The 19,940-nt window shown below is 35.5% G+C and overlaps 1 long non-coding RNA gene across 1 annotated transcript; it reads right to left on the reverse strand.

The window, feature by feature from the left end:
• Positions 1 to 484: 484 nt before the first annotated feature.
• LOC106940690 (uncharacterized) lies at positions 485 to 9,769 on the reverse strand. Its single transcript, XR_001423167.1, has 3 exons — positions 9,425 to 9,769; positions 4,195 to 4,200; positions 485 to 495 (listed from the first exon to the last, which is right to left on the reverse strand). It is a non-coding gene; the product is annotated as an uncharacterized LOC106940690 (long non-coding RNA).
• Positions 9,770 to 19,940: the final 10,171 nt, after the last annotated feature.

Raw genomic sequence — 19,940 nt, forward strand, 5'->3', positions numbered from 1 at the left:
TGCCAGTACGAGGTGCCGAGGTCAGCCGAAGTCAGCCGAACGCAGTGGCAGCACTGGCAGCTAGTCCCGAAAACAGTGGCACATGTGGCAGGTGTCACACCTGCCACCGGAAGTGCCATTAGTAGGTGCGGTGTCACGATTTGCGCTCAGCCCCCTGCTGCTGTGGAGCCCTCCCATCAATAATCCATAGATCCGAACACCAATGGACCTTACCACAGGGGCCCCGTTTCATTGGCTAATGCCAATTTTACGTCACAGCGCAGCTACCACGTGCGTGACCGTCTCACAAACACAAGCTAAAGTAGTAAAAAAATGCTAACGTACATTGTGGACTAGCAGACCGGCAGAAAGGTTTTGCAAAAGGTTTTGCGTCAGAACTCAAAAGAATGGTTCTCCACCGTCAGTGGGGTATCTGTACAGACGATGTCAGGCATCCTGATCGTATTTATGGAACTAAAATTCACAGATTTCCAAAATCTGAAACGGAAAGCCTTGCTTGGATCAAAGCTTGTGCACGACCGCATTTGCAGCTCAACCGTCGTAGGATCAATAAGATAGACATATTGTAATAATTTTGAAGTTTTAAATATATTAAGGAGGCCTATGTGTGAACAATGACCACCAAGTCTGAAAAAAAGAAAGTCAATAATTAACACATCCATTATGAAAACCTTTTAGCTAAGTACAGCATAATGTACCGATACAACTTCTACACCTTGAAGCCTGTCTGTTACACAGTCTTACGTTAGCTGAACAGATCAATATGCAATGTGTACCGTATCAGACATACATTAAAGACTTTATTTTACCTGAAAAGGCTTTTTACTAAACTGTAATCGTGTTAGCCGCGCTAACACCGAGTACAGTGCATCAGGCCTAGGCACATTCGAACATTTGCCAACAGAAATCACTGGTTTCAAAAATAACCCTCAAAACCATAAATGCCCGACTTACCCAGCCTTGCAAGAACAATTGGCATCAGTGATCTTGTCCACAGCTATATTTATGCTGAGGGTATGAAGATCTGCTGTTTTCCACATCGACCGGGGTCGATGTGGAAAACAGCATCGAAACAGCATCCAATATTGGATGCCTCCAACATTGTGACGCACACAATGTTGGAGGCATCCCGTGGCTCAAATAGCTTGATTTCGTCCAAAAAAGATGACATGAACTTGTTGGTTCCCCTGTCCATTGTCGTGGCTGATATTTTTTGAAAATCCGGCAGAAATGCTACACTAATCGACTCAGAAATACTCTGCAGAGAGTCAGTCGAAATGAAAGACGCCATGTTTACACATAGAAACTAAGCTCCGTGAGGCTTTGTTTGTGAGACATGCAGCCACGTGGGATTTTAGGGGGCGTTTCTGGGCGGAGCTTGGTAAGGTCCATATCCCTCAGTGCTGAGGCATCTTCTGCTGTTTTGATTGAGCAAAGTAGGAGGGTATACCGCTCCAAGATGGCCGCCGTAATTCCTGTGCTGGAGCGGCCAATGTGGGGTCTACTCTTATATTATGTCTATGGTTATAACGGCCAGACCTCCTGTTTAAAAAGAAGCCGAAGTTTGATACCTAATACATATGAGGTATGTGTCTTATTAACTTTACATTTTCTTTGAGAAAATAACATTGACTATGTTCTCTTTCTCTGTAATGTTAGCTATAAGCAATTCAAGCCAATCCTACCTTGCTGTAAGTTAATGTTAGCTAAAGTTATTAAACACAATTACTGTAACGTTAGCCCTTAATATTAAATATATTTTAAAGACAGGCAAATTGTTTTTCCCCCTCCAATTTTAATGTAGCAACTTAAAAGCTAATATATTAGTCAAAGTTATCCTTCATGTGCATTATTTAGCGACTTGGCTGATGTGACATGGTCCTTGTGTTCTTTGCTTTGGCAAGTTTAGCCACATGAAGACTTAGGCTAGCCTAAGGACACATGGTGGGGAGGACAAAGTTGGCTAATGAAGACATGCTACGAGTGTGGAGGAGGATGATAATAAGGACCAGCCACCAGAGAAAGAAGTTCCTGTTTGAACAAAGGGAATGAAGCAGATGAAATATTCCCCAAGAAAATTAGGTAAGTCGTTTTTGTGTTAATATTTTCACCATGTGAAGTGTGAAGTGGGGTGGGACAGCCAGGTAAGTGGGGAATGGGGAGCAGGAATCAACAGCTGAGTTAAGTTACGTTTTAGACAACTAAAACTGATGTTAAATCTATTTATTTATTAATAAGCTTCTTGCAAACAACCCTAAGTTAGAGTATCTGGTTAGAAATAATTTAGAATGCTCATTAAGTAAAAAGATACAGTCATTTGCCTAAAACTATACATTAAATGATGCTTTCTAAATAACAGTGGCAGTCTGTCTGAACTTCTGCCAGACAAATATTTGATCAGAATAATTTTGTTCAGTTTTAGTTATTATTCCACTTGTATTAAGAAATAATTGTATTGCACTTTATAACAACCAGTCATGTTAACTAGGCATTTGTCTGCCAGTCTACCATTCTGACAGTCTGCAGCAAGGGACATTTTTGAAATGGTATTTAACTAAATGCTGAAATATGATGACATTGTTTTTTGTTTTTGTTCTTTTTTTAAGTGACCACAATGAATTGAGTCATAACCGACTATGAGAATGTCCAGAAGAGATTCACCAAGTTTGGTGGGGATGGGGGGACGATTTATGTTTTCGCATCCACCTGACTAATGTGCAGTTGCGCCACTGCCGGCGGGCCGCGTGTAGCCACACAGAAAACAACGAGTGCAGACGTCACAGAATTACAGAGTTTAATCGAATAGAAGACAACTTATGCAAATTACAACAGAAACTGCAGAACAACAGAGACATACATTAATTTACCTGAGAAAAAGAAGGCAAAGACACGTCTTTAGAGAGTGCTGATGCAAAAAAGCAAAATAAGGCAGCAATCTGATTTGTTACTCCTGTGTACAACCTGTGTACAAACTTTTATAGTAAAGGCGTGTTTTTCCTCTTTAATATATTCAAATAAGGCGTACCTCTGCTTGACCAACTGGAAGCTATCTTGGACCCTCTTAAAAGTTAGAACCTCTATACAATTTGCTTCCAAGATCAAAGGCCATTTTGTCCCCTTTGTTTAAGCAAAGTGAGAGCAGAGCTTCTCCTGAACTCCTGCTGTTTTAAGGCTATCTGGTCAAAGAAAAACAGAGAAAGGTACTTCACAGATAGGTGTGAAATCTGGAATCTCTCCCGCTTTCTCCCTACTCAGATACCTCAGGAAGAAACTTAAAATCCTGTAGAAAGTTGAAGCAAAGGTTATCTCCACAAACCTAATTTTATTCTTCTGCATTCAGCACCTCAAAAGAATGAGTCTTGGCGTAAACCAAAAGTAATACATAAAATCAACAAAACAGAATGGGGTAAAATTCCTTTTTCTTACCATAATATTCAATCCTAAGTATAAAAATTAACACAATCATTTTCCAAAACCCTTTCACCATAAACCTGAGCAATTTTCTAATACTTAACAAAACATTTTCATTCACACTATTTCCATTTGATTCCAATATAGTAACAGATAATATAATTTCAAAATACATTCATCACTGACTAAATTAGTAATTCTAAAACTATGATTAAACTATTTTCAGTCAGAGCATGCGATTAATAACTAAGAAAAATGTCTTACAAATTAAATGTTAGTGGTTTTAAACATTCTATGTTGTATTCAGTTTTACACCGTCCCAGATGTTAGTTTTGGAAGACTTTTTGATCTTCTGTGAACCGAGCAAACTTCTCTCTCCCACGCTCATCCAAGTGATACTGCCCTCCTGGAGATGCTAATTTTATGGCCTCTTGTCCTCTCTGATAACACAACAGGAGCCTCAGTGAGAGTTCCCTTTTGATCTCTATTTTCCTTCCCGTAAGTTGAATACTTACCCATCAATAGTTTTAGTTTTAAATCTTTAACACAAAACCTGTTCTAAATTAAGAAATTTGTTCAAAATGGCCATGGTCAATATACCTTTTTCACATGCCGTAAGATTAACTGTATTAAACACTAAAAATATTCATTTTTCCTTAACACCCCCAATCTGCATTGGGCTACATCGGTGCTACGTCATCCGAAACCCAGCAATAGTTAGGTTTAAGATTAGGGTCCGGGTAAGGTCATAGAAATTAATGAATAATGAATGGAAGTGAATACAAACTCCTTATGAAGACAGAAAAACATACTCTGTGTGTGTGTGTGTGTGTGTGTGTGTGTGTGTGTGTGTGTGTGTGTGTGTGCATGTGCATGTGTGTGTGTTTGGATTATGATGGATTGCATTGTTTTAAATTAAAATAGGAACTGGTGGGATAATAGTTTGATCAAGTATTTAACATGCAGCTTTTATTCCTAACTGGGAAGATATTTTGTAGATAAACTTTCTTAACTGTTACTTATGTCTGTGAGGGATTCTGCAGTGGGTCAGGAAATTACCAACTGTTATGACATTGTTAAAGATTAATATGCTAAACTGAGCTCTCGTCTCTTCAGCTTAGAGCAGAAGATGCACAGTTGTAAAACATGACAGACATAGATTGTTGTTAAAAATACAGACTCGGGTGTGCTGTGGTGACGCAGGGGTTAAGCACAACCCACATATGGAGGCCTTAGTCCTCGACGCAGCTGTTGCAGGTTCGATTCCCAGCCTTGGCAACCTTTGCTGCATGTCTATCCCCCTTCTCTCATTACCCACTTTCCTGTCAATTAACTATCAAATGAAGGCCACAAGATCCAAAAAAATCTTAAAAAAAAAAAAAAATACAGACTCGTTTAATCAGCAAAATAATGTCAACACCCTTGCAATACAACTTTGCAAGCTGTTCACATGAAAATGGTCATTGAGTTTTAAAAACTGGACCCATAACACAAACCATGCTGTCCACTTGCTAACACTATTTACCATTTTGTGTCTTTTTTCATTGACATTTTATTATATAATTTTGCACTGATTATGGATGCACAGTTGGTAGCACTGTAGCCTCTCAGCAAAAAGTTGCTGGCTTTGAATTCTGGCCCACCCAGGCAAAAAAAACAGTATACTTTAGTATATTTCAAACATACTTATATTTGTGAAAGTACATTTTAAGTATACTAAGTATTAAGTGTACTACCTATAAATATATCTGAAGTATACTAAACGTATACTTGTACCAATTTCGAAATTAGAACTTTAATCACACTTAAACATAATTGTACCAAAATACACTTTTAATATATTAAATAAAAGTATACTTTAAGTGAACTAAATATGAATGAATATGTATGAATTTTTAAGTGCCTTAATAATCTTTTATTATTTGTTAAAATTGCATACAATAAAAAAATGATAATCATGAGTTAATTTTTAAGAAAGTACCCAATCCATTTTCAGATGTGTGATGTAAAACCGTATAATTAACGGCATTATCTCCAGTTCATACTCCAGACCAGATGGTGGCGGTCTTGCACACTTTCATTTATTTAAAAAAAACGCCACAAAGAGAAGAAAAAACTTGAACGCAGGGAAGATGGCCAAGAAGAAAAGGAAAAAGAGAGATCGGTCGAATCTTGGTCGATCGAAAAGGAGGATCAACTGTTTTGTTGGACCGACACGGAAAATTCAAAAACACAAACATCGCTTTTGGAAAAGGTGGTTTTGGCATAAACTGGTATGTGAATGGTTCGGATGGAAATGGAGATAGGAAATGAGAAAGACGGAGATTTTGAAGGATGGACGCCAGTGGGAAGAAGGAGGGAGAGAGGCCGTGGAAGAAATAAAATAGATGAAGGAAAAGGAATTGGTGATAGCCAAGGCCGTAAACGGGAACTGGAAGGAAGTAGCTCAGAAGAAGAAAGGATAGTGAGGAGGAAAGTTGTGAGGGAGGAATTTAAAGTAATATTAAAACTTAAAAACGAGGAAGAACAGGATAAAATCAGCCCCATTGTGGTGTCAAGAGAAATTAAAAAGAAAATTGGAGATGTTGAAATGGTAAAGATTTTGAGAGATGGAAACCTATTGGTAGTATGTAAAAATATAGAACAAAAGAATAAGGCTTTAAATGTGGATAACATTTGCAAAAGATCTGTGCTGGAGAAAAAAAATCATGGGAGAAAATAAAAACATTAGAGGAGTGATTTATGGGAGATGAAGACCTTGGTAAAATTAAGAGAAGTGTTGTAGGTGCAAAAGTGAATAACTTGAAAAGATTGTCAAAAACAGTGAATGGAGAAAGAGTAGGAAGTTTGTCAATCCTTATTGAATTTGATGAAAAAGAGTTGCCAAAAAATATCCACCACTTCGGTGTTTCAAATGCCAAAGGTATGGATACATAGCAGCAGTATGTAAAGGGAAGCAGAGATGTCCAAAATGTGGAGAAGACCACAAATTAGAAGAATGTAAAGAAGAAACACAAGAAAAATATTGTAACTGTGGAGAGAATCATAGAGTCACGTTTGGAGGATGTGAAGTAAGGAAGAGGGCAAAAGAAATTGTACAGATTAAAACAACTAAAAAGATAAGTTATGCAGAAGCAGTTAAAAATGTGAAGGAACAGAAAACAAAAGAGATTCAACAAACAGTGAGTCAAACTGCACAGCAATCCAAAGTACAGACAGAAGAAAATGTCACAATACCAATAGAAAAAAATAATATTATTTGTAGCCTATGTTATCAACTGCACTGACCAAGCCAAACACAAAACTGAGAAGATTAAAATAATAGTGAGAGGAGCTGAAACGTTTTTGGGCTTTAAAGAGGGACCATGGGTGAACATAAATAAAAAGTTGGAGGAAGATAGGAAACCAGGACCATCAGGTGAAAACAGTTCATGTTAATATTACAATGGAATGCAAGAAGTTTAATCGCTAACGGACAGGAACTTAAAGGTTATATTGATGAGCTTGAAGAACAACCGGAAATTATTTGTGTTCAGGAAACATGGTTAAAAACATTAGATTTTGTGATTAAAGGATATGGTAGTGTAAGAAGAGATCGATCAGAAGAAGGTGGAGGAGGATGTGGAATATTTATTAAACAAGGGATACAATATCAGGTATTAGGAAAAGGTAAAGAACTAGAATATGTGGTAATTGAGATATGGGAAGAAGGTAAATTCAAAATAATAAATTTTTATAATCCATGTAAAACATTAATGATTGATATAATGGAGGAGTTAACTGAATATTTGGAAGGGAAAGTAATTTGGTGTGTAGATTTTAATGCAAACAGTACTTTGTGGGGTAAATGTAATGATAAAAACGGACAAGTTATAGAATTAATGGAAATGAAAAATCTAGTATGTATTAATGATGGAAGAGAAACAAGAATCAATATAAGAACAGGGATGGAATCAACTATTGATTTAACAATTGTTTCAAATGTTTTAGCTAGTATTTGTGAATGGTTCATTGATAAAAAAAAATCTACAATAGGTAGTGATCATTACCCCATAACAATAAGAGTAGGACTAAATTTAAATAATAAGAATATAAAGCTTGGGAAAAAGTTAAATTTTTAATAAGGCAGACTGGATTAAATTTAGATATTTGAGTCAAATAAACTTAGAAAAAGTAGATATGAGTATGGATATAAATGATGGAAATTTAATAATTTGTAAGATAATAATGGAAGCAGCAGATAATTCTATAAAGAAATCAGGGTGTAAGAATGATAAGAAAATGGTGCCATGGTGGACAAATGAATGCAAAGAAACAATAAAGTTAAGAAATAAAGCGTTTAAGGTACTGAAAGGTAACCCAATTTATAAGAATTTACTTGATTATACAAGAAAACAAGCAATAGTAAGGAGAACTATAAAAAAATGCAAAAATAGAATATTGGAGAAATTTTTGTAATGCGATAGGGAAAGAAACAAAAATTGAAAAAATTTGGAAAGTAATTAAAAGAATGAATGGTATAAAAAGAGAGTTTGAATATCCTATACTAAAAATAGATGATACATATATGATGAGATAAAGACAAAGTTGAAATATTGGCAAGAACGTTTAGTAAAATTCATAGTTCAAATAATATTAGTGAAAAGGGAAGAAAAGGAAGAGAACATACAAAAATTATATATAAAGATTTATTACAGAGCGTTGAAGAAACAAATAATTTGTTGAATGTTGAGTTTACAAAAACAGAATTGAATAATGCACTTAAGAAGACAAAAAAATACAGCACCAGGTAAAGACCAAATCTGGTATAGAATGATAATGCAACTCAGTGAAAAAGCTAAAGATATATTATTACAATTATATAGTAAAATTTGGGAGGAGGGAAAATTACCGTTGAATTGGAAGGAATCAATTATAATAGCTAAACCAGGAAAAGATAATTCAAACCCAGAAAACTACAGACCAATAGCTTTAACATCAAATCTATGTAAAATAATGAAAAAAAAGATTAATAATAGACTAGTATATTATTTAAGTAGTAAAGGATATATGTCAAAATATCAAAGTGGTTTTCGAAAAGGGAGGAGTACAAATGATCCAACACTATGTTTAGAGCATGACATTAGAAGAGCACAAGTAAATAAAGAAAGTGTAGTGGCAGTATTTTTTGATATAGAAAAGGCATATGACATGATGTGGATGGAGGGATTATTAATTAAATTATGCAAGTTGGGTATTAAAGGGAGAATATTTAAATGGATTAAAGACTTTTTAACAAATAGAAAAATACAAGTTAGAATAGGAGAAGTTATCTCAGGAAAATATATAGTAGAAATTAAATTAAATTAATTAAATTATGCAAGTTGGGTATTAAAGGGAGAATATTTAAATGGATTAAAGACTTTTTTAACAAATAGAAAAATACAAGTTAGAATAGGAGAAGTTATCTCAGGAAAATATATAGTAGTAAATGGAACTCCACAGAGGAGTATTATAAGTCCATTGCTGTTTTCAATTATGATAAATGACGTATTTAAAGATATTGGAAAAGACATGGGTTGTTCACTTTTTTCAGATGATGGAGCTGTTTGGAAAAGAGAGAAAAATGTTGATTTTATTGTTAAAAAATTACAAGAGGTTATTATTGAAATAGAGAAAGGGGCATTGCAATGAGGATTTAAGTTCTCAGTTGATAAAACGAAAGTAATGATATTTACTCAGAAAAAAATAAACAAGGAAATAAAATTGAAATTATATAATCAAGAGTTAGAACAGGTAAAGTGTATAAAATTTTTAGGGCTATGGTTTGATGAAAAATTAAAATGGCATACACATATTCAAAAAGTTGTTGATAAATGTAAGAAAATTTTGAATATTTTGAAATGTTTGGCTGGCAGTGACTAGGGAGCAGATAGACAATCACTAAAACAGATTTTACACAGGTATGATAAGATCCTACATAGACTTTGGATGTTTAGTTTATGGTTCAGCAGCTAAAACACATCTGGTTCACCCGCTTCGGATGTTATCATCCCATAGAATGGTGATTATCAGTGGTTATCAGCCCCATTGAATCGCCTCAGTTGGTCCTTGCTCTGCCTACTAGCAGGCTGTTATCAATCATTCTATCGGTGATAACAGCCGCTTGTCGCTAATAGAACCTTTTTTTTTTTTACCTTTTTTTAAAAACCTTTATTTATAATTTATCTGCGAATTTGAACAGGATATTAAGAATTTACTAAAAATACAAAAGCCAAACGTATCCGTCATAAGATTTTAATTAGGTATTTAAAAACAACTCACTAAAATCTAAAACCGTATTTTTTTTGTTTTGTTTATTTTTGTTCGCTTTTTTAAAAACCTATATTTCCAATATGCCTTTTATTTCTTTGGATTTTTTCCAATAATTCACTCAAAATAAATGCCAAAATTTAACATACTTGGTTAATTTTATTGGACCTTTTAATATGTTTGATTGAAATAAAAATAAGGACGGATCCCACAAAAACCCAAGAAGAAGAATAAGCTGACGTCATCCTATGCGACACTTACACTCCGGTGAGTAGAAATCTGCATCTGTCAAAATGTTTTTGTACTCTAAAACCAAAAATAACTCCAAAGTGTTACGTTATAAAATTACTGACTTAATGGCAGTAGGACTGTGATGCGAATGGTTGAAGACACGTTTGTAACATTTTTTCTGCCGGAACATTTTTTCTGCCGGAAAATATACGGTGGAAGCTAGCTAAATTAGCCTCTTGGAGGCTAATTGTTCCTGTACACTGTACCTGTGCTTAATACGTTTAATTAGCCATGATAGTCACATAATAATGTTTATAGTCATGCTTGTTGTTGCCACTTTGTAATATTGGAGGGTTGCTAAAAACATCAGTGTCCCTAGGCTGTGATGATCTTTAAAGTTCTGAACCCTGTCTGAATACACTGATTGCAGCTGTAGGTCATTTACTTGAATTAAAAATGAACTTGCGTCAGTACAGGCAAATTTCCTTTCTCCTGTCTGTTATTTATTGCTGTTGCACGCCAGATGAAGAGAAGTAAAGAGCTGAGAACCTGATCTTTGAACAGTCAGAGACCATAGCTGAGGAGCATCCAATGATGATACCAGAGAACCAGGAAGAGACTGTGATATCCTTGTCCCTATTGTGGTCGGGAGTGTTGCTAGGGTATACCCAGGACAGGTTGCCAGTCTGTCACAGGGCAACACAGAAATAGACAGAACACACAACCATGCACACACACACACACACACACACACTCACACCTAGGGAGAATTTAGAGAAACCAATTAACCTGGCTGTCTTGTTTCTGGACTGTGGGAGGAAGCCGGAGAACCCGGAAAGAACCCACCATGCAGAGGGAGAACTTGCAAACTCCATGCAGAAAGACCTCGGGCCGAGAATCGAACCCAGAAGAAAACTGAACTCGCGACTTAAGGAGTCCAGCCCTAAAATGTCAAAATTCTCACAGAAACAGAACTCTAGAAATTTTAAATCCATGTTGGGAAAAAGAAAAAAAAAGAAATGAGGAGTTTTGGATGGACAATTGAAAATAAAATTAAATTAAATTAAAATGAATAGGTTAGAAATTAGTCAAACAATGCCAATATCAATTATACCACCCTGGATTCTACCAGAAGCAAGAGTAGATATGTCAATAATGGAAAAGAAACAAGATAAATCATACATTGTAGATAGTTATTCAGTGCAGTTATATTTAAATAATTATTATCAATATGTTCAAATATATACTGATGCATCAAAAATAACTGGGAAAACAGGAATAGCGTTTGTAGTACCAGAATTCAATATAAAAATAGGAAAACGAATTACAGATGGATTATCAGTATACACAGGAGAAATGTTGGCAATATTATTAGCTTTACAATGGGTAGAAGACATAAAACCATTAAAAACAATAATATGTTCAGATTCAAGCTCTGCATTATTAAGTTTAAAATATAATGAAACAGATAGTCGGATGGACATTTTATTAGAAATATTTCATACATTACTCAGAATACAAAACATGGGTTTAATAGTTATATTTGTGTGGGTTCCAGCACATATTGGAGTAGAAGGAAACAAGAGGGCAGATAAAATGGTAAAGAGGGCAATTAAAAATCATATTAGTTTTACAGTTAAAAAAAAAGTAAAGCTGAAGGAAAGAGTATTGTTAAAGAGAACCTGATGAAAGTTTGGCAAAAAAAGGTGGGATGAAGATAAAACAGGAAGATGGTTTTATAAAATTCAGAAGATTGTAGGAGAAAGAAGAAACGGAAGAAGAAATAGAAAGGAGGAAAGAGTAATAACAAGGTTAAGATTTGGACATACAGGACTTAATTATACACTTTTTAAAATTCAAAAACATAAAACTGGTAAATGTGATTACTGTGATAAATATTAAACCATAGAACATGTTATATTAGAATGCCATAAATATAAAAAAAGAGAGAAGATATATGAAGAGAGAGTTTGAAAGTATTAAGGAGAAGATTAATTTATTAGATATATTGAGGAAGAATTTAGGGAGTAAACATGCAAATAATTATTCGATTTCTAAAGAAAACTAAAGTATTTCATAGAATTTAATTATAGTAAGTGTGTTTGAGTGAAGGCATGATATACAAAGTTGTGTACAAGTATGTATGTGTTTTTACGTGTGAATGTGTGAGTGTATGTTTAGATATAATTCATAGTAGAATATATGTATATATAGATGAGGATAAATATTTAAACCATCACGAACCACACTCCATACCAGTAAGTGGCGGTAATGCTACTAACAGTTTGTTGCCAACTGCAATAAAACCGACAAGAAGAAGAAGAACGCAGGGAATATTACGCTGTTCAAATTCGCCATTTTTACTCTCATAATATTGCCTTAAAAGTAGAGAGGGCCTTGACAATAGTTACTAATTTTGGTAAATTCAAGCTGGTGACATCCTAGTCCGAGTTACAACACAACGGGACAACCGATGGAAATGAAATGTGTGTCACAAAAGGAGCCCGAAGGGATGAAGGCTGCTAAGTGTTGCTAGCTGGTGGTAAGTTTGCTTATTAATTATCTTCATTTAATTATAAACAGTGCAGTGAAGATATATAACTTACGTTGGTTTCATAAATAATTATTTTATCAATTTTATTGTGACTTGTATGATTATTACAATAGGAATCATTCAGCTTCATGTTATAGCTGCATGCAGGCTGTTTGTTGCGACTTATACTTTAATTCATAAACTAACATGGTTTTAATTAAGCTCCATAAGACAGAGAGACTTTGATATTGTGATATTGTTGTTCTAACTGGTGACCTGTTCAGGGTGAACCCTGCCTGTCATCTGATGACTGCTAGAGATGGGCACCACCAGCCCCCCTCACCACCCTGCAAGGATCAGCGTGTTCAGATCATGTTTATGTCATGTTTATGAAAGTGTCATGACAGTCTTATTCACCCCCCTTCAAATAAAGTGTTACCAATTATATTTTTAATATAATTCTATGACAGAATTAGTACACTCAGTATAAAAATGAAGTTGTTGAATATTACATTTGAAAGTATATTTTAAGTATACTAAGTACAACTTGAAGTTGTTCCAAAAAAGTATGGTGAATTAATACAAAGTATACTAAAAGTTGTAATTTTATACAACTTAAGTACGACTAAAGTATAGTAAGTACAAAATTAGTTGTTCCAAAATAATACAGTTTAAGTACATCAATCAAAGTATGCTAAAGTATGTTAAAATTTAGTATACTAAAATATACTTTTTTTTACTAGGGCAGTGTCTTTCTGCACAGAGTTTGTGTGCAGAGCAGATCGGCGACAAAAAGGCCAAACTCATCCTGGGCTGGAGGGAAATCCAGGGCCACTTCACAAAGTTGGAAGATTTGATAAACATAGAGGGCATGACTCAGAAGAGGTTTTCTTCCTTCATGAAGGCAAACATCTTGAGTGCCTTGGGAAAATGAACTTTTATGAACTCTTAAATATATATATATAATTCCTGTGACAAAGACTGGATGGACAGGCAACTTTTGGGTTGCACTGGAGATAGGCACCACATGTACTGTAGATGCAGATTTACTGTTGAAACTGTTTTGCTTCAATCACTTAGGTAAAATTTTGGTATTACGCAACACAATTGGTTTTAGCAAGATTATTTCTAGCACCCAAGCTAGTTTGAAGGTTCCTTTTAGGGTGATCAATTAGTTAATGTTTTTGGGATTTTTCTATGATTGTTCTTCTTACATAACAATAAACATTAAGTGTGTAGTTTTTAAGTATTACACAACAGATGCCAATGTATCAGTGTTATTTCTTTCTGCATTTCTGCCATTGATGAAGGAATCTGGATTTTTTGAGCCCACACACAAACGATGTAGAGAAACAGAATCCCTGCTTACTGAATGGCTGCACTGCTGACTACAAGGGAAATCTGACACTGCTACTGCAGTAACTAAGGAACTACACCAGATTTGCACCAATCTGGTGCTTGCTAATCTCTCAGTGATGAGAAAAATTAATCTTCAGTGAGGCTGAAAGAACGTATTAGGCCTAGTTACGTTTTCAGGTACACCAATAACTCACTGTACTATTGGTTGTCCAGGAACAAAATATATTTTTCTATTGCTGTTAGTTCAGTTTTTATTTGAAACAAACAAACAAAAACTTGAGAAAGGATTTTTGATTGTTTTGAGCACTACAGCACACCCCAAAGTTGTCATGTGCGGTCAGACACTTCACTGCAATTCTAAAACAGTGCAGAAAATGAATATCAACGTTCGCAACTTCTTCAGTTCACTGACTGGGCCGTTGAAATTCCCCTTCAATAGGAGAGAACCCAGATGGATCACTGAATGAGGATGAGAATGAGAATTGAGCAGAATTGTGTATGAAGTTGATGACCAGGATAGCTGCATGAAAAAGTTGCAGGACAGTGGCCCTCGAGGACTGGAGTTGATGAGCCCTGTTCTAAATAGTCATCAAGTAAAACTTTTCAACTGTAAAGTTTTTATATGTGGAAAAAATAAATTGTAACATACTTTGTCCTCTAGTGTTTTACTCCTGTTCATTTTAATATGATAGATACAACTTGTGAATCTGCTCCCAGTAGGAATACTGCTTGATTTTATTTTATTCTTAAGATTGTAACATCTGAACTTTCAAAATTCAAAAGATGTAAAGCTCTAAATATTGTAACTCAAATTTGTACATGTTAATTAGAATACCAGTGTCTTTTTATTTGAAACACTATGAGAATAGCTACGCTACAATAGAAAAGATTGCATTTGCAGCAGAAGTCAGGAAAGGCTTGAGGACATACTAACTTGGTGCAATACTTTTGGCTCATCTCAACTCATAAATGATTCAATAATCTTTCTCAGTCATTTCCATTTCAATCCATCTTAAGCTGCATACCCAGACAACAACACTCCAATATTGTTTTGCGTCATTTTACGCAGTCAAGCTAAATCGCTATGCAAGCTTTTCAGGAATATTTGAGAAGAAGGTTAGATCAATCTTATCTTAAGTCAGGCATCAGGTTGGCGCCACAGACTCAGCAGCAGCATTTAAATCTTCTTCTGTCAGACCTGGCTAAATCGGTAAGACATCATTATATACCTGCTTTGAAATCCTATTATATACATGAGATCAAATTAGTCTAACAGAGCCTAATACCATTACATTTATACCATTTAATCCTTATAATATCAAATTTAGCTCCAAGTTAATCAAAGGTGATTGGAGGTTACTACATCATGCATCTCGTTCAGTATTGTTTGGGATCACAGAAACAGTCTCTAATGCTCCTAAGGAAACATACATGAAATGATCCTCACAACAGCATCTCACTGCCTTGGTGAAAAATAAATATACTAAGTATGTACAATTTTTGCATACTTGAGCATACTTGAATTCAGATTAATCATCAGTACACTTCAAGTTTGCTTAGAATAATTTAACTTGAAGTGTGTTATTTTGGAACAACTAGTTTTGTCCTTTGTGCATTTTAATTGTATTTATATACCAGAAAATCCCAATTTGAAGTGCATTAAGTACCACATTATTTTTTGGAACTACTAACGGTATGCTTGGTATACTTGAAGTATATGGCTTTTTCTGTAATATAAACATGCTTGATTAGTATATCTTAAGTGTACTATTTTTGTGAACATATTACATTTGAAATATACTTATAATGTCTTCTAAATATGTCAGCATAATATATTTTATATATTAGTACTGTGTTCAAAGTATGCTCCAATTAAACTGGTTTATTATAATTGCTAATAAAGTACCCTTTAGTTACTTATCAATGTCTTCCATTATTCTGCTTTTCCATTTTGTACATTACATGCTTCACCACACTACAGTACTGAAATTGTGCTAGGCTACAATAATATTGAAAGATAAATTACACAAGGAACCACACCCTTTCCAGGTAAAAGCAATATTTTCTTTTATTAAAGACATGCTTACAGGATACTTTATTCACAACTTTATGTACCGTATTTTCCGCACTATAAGGCGCACCTAAAAACCTTCAATTTTCTCAAAAGCCGACAGTGCGCCTCATAATCCGGTGCGTCTTATATATGGACCAATATTGAGCCACAACAGGTCTAGCAGCAGCCGCTGACTTCATTTTCGCCCGTAGAAGAAGAAGCGCGCGGTGCATGCTGGGATATTTGCACGCTGGTTTGTTAATAAAGTTTGACTGACCTATATACCCATAGACATAAACACTATCTACCTACTGTAATCAGGTCGTCTGCAGGTCATTTAGCACCACGTTCTCCATGAACATGCTATGCGTGAATGAGAAGGGTGACCATTGTCCGGCCACGCCCCGGCCCAGTCACGGAAGGCTCTCCTCATCGACCGAGTTGGACTGTTTTGTTGATATTCCTTTTAGTGCAGCTCCATCTAGTGGATGCATAACGTAACTCCAGCTTCTACTGTAGCGTCTATTCATGCGCCTTATAATGTGGTGCGCCTTATATATGAAAAAAGTTCTAAAATAGGCCATTCATTGAAGGTGCGCCTTATAATCCGGTGCGCTTTATAGTGCGGAAAATACGGTACTGTAAATATATTAATAGTTCACTAACAAACAATTAATACAACACTTAACTTAATAAACATAAACATTCCAGTGTGACATTTGTCATTCAAAAAAACAGAAACAATAAATGAAAGTTTCACTTTGAACATGAACTTAAATCCTTGGCTTCGACTGAAGTGCTCATTGTTGCACTTCCGTCTGATGGCTAAGCGCACATCAGAAACTGTGGAATATGGAAATTCCTGAAGAACAGGATCTGCAGAACAGAAACAGAAACATTTTCTTCAATTTTGACCATGTTAGACCATCTGGCAAAGAACAACATTATATTTCTAAGCATTAGCAGTATCAGGGTGGCATGCCAATATAACAAAAAAAATGTATGTTAATGTTATGTTACACACTGTATTCTAAAAAAATATATACTTTTTAAAGCACACTCTAAAAAGTGTATTTGGTCTGTACTTCATTTTATGGATTTATTTACATTAATCTCATTTAATTCTTTTGCTTTAATTATGACAACTTATTTTCATATGTTCAATGAACTTAAAAGTTACACATTTTTAATTTAAAGGCACTTTTTACTTTGACTTTACGTGAAACAATTCAGTTCAATGCTGCGTTTGTATCCTACTTCCGATGTCATGACTCCAGCTTCACCAGGGACAGATTCTGTACCAACCAGGGTGCTATGGAGGTTCAGGATTAGAACACAACGCACAAATGGAGGCTGTAGTCCTCAAAACAGCCATTGCAGGTTCAATTCCCAGCCTGTTGACTTTTGCTACATGTCTTCCCCCTCTTTCTAGTGAAATGTAGCTATGCTGCACACACCAAGCTGAATATTTTGAACTAAATGTTAAAGGTTCAGTTGCAGACCCAGACTGACAAGCAAGTGCTTTTTATTTATTTATTGAAGACGTCACTTCTAGTCATTATTTATTTATTCATATTTTGGAGGAAGATACAGACTTTTGTCAGTGAGGAGGAGGGCTGACAATAATGAAGAGAAATGCTTATGAATAAAACATTAAATTTACTGGGAAAACTGTGCTTGCATGAAGATGATTTCTTGTTCTTTTTCTGAATGGAGCTCAGCTGAGTGAGGACAGAGATGTTTTATTTCCTGTCCTTTTGCAACCTTCAAAAATATTCCAACTTTTAAAATGCAGTTTTAATATTGATAACAGAGTCCACAATGTATCAATGACTGATTGGTACTAACCCAATTCTCTCTGAGATGCGAGATCCTTTTGTTCCTCAGTGTCTTAAAAGAAAAAAGAAAAAAACATAAAATTTGTGGCTTCCATCAGATTAGACAATCACATACTTTCAGTGCAGAATGACGGTTTGGGACTGATGAAATAGAATACAAGTGTTTAATATGAAGATTCTGCTGAGTGAGTTCAGAAAAGCTGCAGAGCCTTGTTGTCCTCCGAGGTTGATGCCATCACGCCTATGAAGCATGATACGGTGTCAGGATCAGTCCCATGTGATCTGCCCATGCAGAATTCAGCATCCTATGTCTAGTGGCTGTGAATGGTAGATTTAAATAGCTGCACGTCTTTTTCAAATATATGTAGTTGCATTTGTTCATGTGCGTGTCTGAGAGGAAAATGTTAAAATGGGTCAGGCACTAAATGTCTTGATTTGCCAAGCAAATGTAGGGCAGAATTGTTTAACTGTTTAGAAATGTATCTCAGTTGTTCAGAATCAAGTCAAGATTTTTTAAAAGTATTTATATGTGCTTATTTCATGTTTATAAGTGCATCTTTCTAAATGTCTGTGGCAGTGTGACACTGTCAGTATTTAGAAAAAAAAATCATGTCTGAGAAGACCCCATTTGGAGTAAAGTACGGTACTTAAATCTCGATATTGACTGGATTCAATGTCATGATGTTTTTCCTTACAGATAACTGTCCCCAGGGCAAATATGGCTACTGTGTAGCTTACTGTGGTCACCAAGTGGTGCTATTGATTTTAATTGAATGGAAAATGTAATGATCAGCAGAGTCACTTAGTTAAACCAGGAATAAAAATTCCAGCCTCAAAAGCAAACAGCAAAATTAAATAATTTCAAAATATCACAGCAAAGAAAAATAAATCGAAAACAGCAAATATAAAAATAAAACATAAAAATAACTCAAAAAGGCCGCATTGCCACATTAACGCTATAAAGGTGTGAATGTGTGAATGAATGTATGAGTGACTCAATGTAGCCTGCAGCACTTTGGGGTACTGTAGACTTCAATAAAGGCCATTTACAAATAAACATTTTAAATCTGTCTACTGTGTCCAGGCTTGTTTCTACTTAAGAGCCTCAAAGTAAACTGAAGATCTGACAAACTTTAAAATATTGAAAGCTTAGTTATAGAACACCTTCTATTAATGGGCTAGTACATTTTGAGTTTACAAACACAGAATGAAACATAAGTGTATATTTTCATTTGTGAGATGTGTGGGTATTTTCTGTAAGGGCAGCCTGGATCAAAGCTCCCGACTCTTTAGTATCTCACCATTTTATTTTAGTGACCCAGCTTTGTACTCCTCTTTCTGTCATTGGATCAGAATCTCTCCCCATCTCTGCCCTACTTTGTAGCTCCTTTATCTCTTTGCACATCATCTTTGTCTTTTCCATTTCCTGGCTTTCAGTCACTTCAAGGGCCTTTTTCTCATCATGTTTTAAAAAGCCATTGTGTCTCTCTTTTTCTTCATCTAACCAGATCTGACTTTTACACTTTACTTTGCGCTTTATTCATGTTTTTCTCCCATCTATTCACTTTTTAATTTCTTTTATATCATACTCAATTCATTCTGTCAGCTGTTTAAAACTGTGAAGTTTTGTTTGATTCTCGTTAGCCGATGATGATAAACCATGGTTTTTGCCGTAGAAATTATATAGTTATTTGATGTTAATTTGCATGATGTCCAAACTGGTGAGGGTCGTAGTCTCGGGGCATATGGTCTTTGATGCCATATGTCCCAAATGTTATCTGAGACATGCCCCCATATGTCTCGGATATCATTCTCAGTCAGGGCTACCGGCCAGTAATCATTTAGATCAGGGGTCCCCAAACTACGGCCCGTGGGCCGGATCCGGCCCGCCACCTCATTTGGTCCGGCCCCCTGAACAATACCGGATCTGGCCCGCCTCCTCATAACAGAGAGCATTCAGTGTTTTTTTTTCATATATTGTATTTTCCGGTTTATATGTGGATTTTTCTTCAACCACCAGGGGGCTTTTGAGCAAATGTGAAACTTACTTTCCCTCAATGGAATATATACTCGTCAGTCCCAGTCACCGTTTCGCTGACGGTTTTTTCCATTTGCATTGTGGGCAAAAATCGATCTAAAAACGCAAATATGTCGTCGACCGTAATCCTCCCCCCCCCCCCCATTTCTCGCGCCTCAACCCGCCCGCCCCCTCAAATAAAGACAA

This window comes from Poecilia latipinna, unplaced genomic scaffold, assembly GCF_001443285.1.
Source record: "Poecilia latipinna isolate Pla-1442-1.1 unplaced genomic scaffold, P_latipinna-1.0 Scaffold3320, whole genome shotgun sequence".
NCBI lineage: Eukaryota > Metazoa > Chordata > Actinopteri > Cyprinodontiformes > Poeciliidae > Poecilia > Poecilia latipinna.